The sequence below is a fragment of the Mus pahari genome, unplaced genomic scaffold, assembly GCF_900095145.1.
Source record: "Mus pahari unplaced genomic scaffold, PAHARI_EIJ_v1.1 scaffold_10093_1, whole genome shotgun sequence".
Taxonomy (NCBI): Eukaryota; Metazoa; Chordata; class Mammalia; order Rodentia; family Muridae; genus Mus; species Mus pahari.
Window position 1 is genome coordinate 18,043 of NW_018393514.1, and position 1,794 is coordinate 19,836.

General features: G+C 35.5%; 1 pseudogene; it reads left to right on the forward strand.

Annotated features, from left to right (window-relative positions):
• The first annotated feature begins 1,595 nt into the window (after positions 1-1,595).
• Positions 1,596-1,794, forward strand: part of LOC110315584 — a 2,509-nt pseudogene continuing 2,310 nt past the window's right edge.

The window sequence follows — 1,794 nt, forward strand, 5'->3', positions numbered from 1 at the left end:
AATTTATGGATGTAATCATTGTGGTACAGCCTTTGCAATACCTACTCAGCTGCAATATCATAAAAGAACCCATACTGGAGAGAAACCTTATGAATATAATCAATGTGATAAAGCCTTTGCAAGACACAGGCATCTCCAAAGACATAAAAGAACCTACACTAGAGAGAAACCTTATGAATGTCATCAATGTGGTACATCCTTTTCATGTCACAGTAGTCTCAAATATCATGAAAGAACACACACTGGAGAGAAACCCTACGAATGTAATCATTGTGGGAATGCTCTTTCATGTCAGAGTAGTCTCCAATATCATAAAAGCACCCATAAAGGTGAGAAACCTTATGAATGTAATCATTGTGGTACAGCCTTTGCAACACCTACTCAGTTGCAATATAAAAAAAAAAAAAACACATGCTGGAAAGAAAGATGTAATCAGTGTGGTAAGGCCTTTTCATGTCAGAGTAGTCTCCAGTATCATAAAAGCAACCATACTGGAGAGAAGCCTTAGGAATGTAATCAATGTGTTAAAGCCTTTGAAAGATACAGTCTTCTATGAAGACATGAAAGAACACATACTGGAAAGAAACCTTTGAATTGTAATCAATGTGGTAAAGCCTTTGCAGCATCCAGTAATATTAAATGTCATAAAATAACTCATACTGGAGAGGAGCCTTATGAATGTAAACAATGTGGTAAAGCCTTTGCAACACTTAATCATCTCCAAAATCGTAAAAGAACACATACTGGAGAAAAAACTTATGAATATAATTAATGTGGTATGGTCTTTTCATGTCACAGTAGCCTGAAATATCATAAAAGAACGATACTGGAGAGAAGCCTGATAAATGTATTCAATGTGCTAAAACCTTTGCAGATAACAGTTATCTCCAAAGTCATAAAAAAATACATATTGGAGAGAAATTTTAGGAATGTAAACAATATGATAAAGCCACAAGAGAGAAGGGAGATGTCTCCAAAAACATAAAAATGCACATAGTGTAGAGAAGTCTTATGAATGTAATCAATGTGGAAAAAGCCTTTTCACAAAGTTTTTGTCTCCAAAAACATAAAGGCAACCATATTGGAGAGAAAAAAATGAATGTAACCATTGTGCTAAAGCCTTTGCCTGCCCCACTAGTCTCCATTACATAAATGATCCTATACTGGGAAGAAATCTCATGAATGTAATCAATGTGGTGAAGAATTTTCACAACTCTGTGGTCTCCAATATTATAAAAGACACAAATGGGAGAAACCTTATGGGTGTAATTAGTGTTGTAAAGCATTTGCAAGTCACAATTACCTTCAGTGTCAAAAAAAGATCACGTAGCAGAGAGAAACAGCATGAATGTTATCTATGTGATAAAGCCTTAGTGTGTCATAGTTCCTTTCACATACACAAAATAAACCACACTGGAGAGAACCCTCACTGATGTAATCAATGAAGTCTAGCCTTGAAAATTCACAGTCATCTGCAACTGTGTAATAGAAAACATTGAAGAGAATAACCCTATGAATATTATCAGTTTATAAAGCCCTTGCATGTCACAGTGATCTCCACATTCATAAAAGAACACATACTGTAGAGAAACTGCATGAATGTAATGAATGAGGTAAATCCGGCACAATCATCTCCTAATACACAAAAGAAAATGTGCAGGACATGCTCCACTATGTTCATAGCAGCTTTATTTATAATAACCAGAAGCTGGAAAGAACCCAGATGTCCCTCAATAGAGGAATGGATACAGAAACTGTGGTACATTTACACAATGGAGTACTACTCAGCTATTA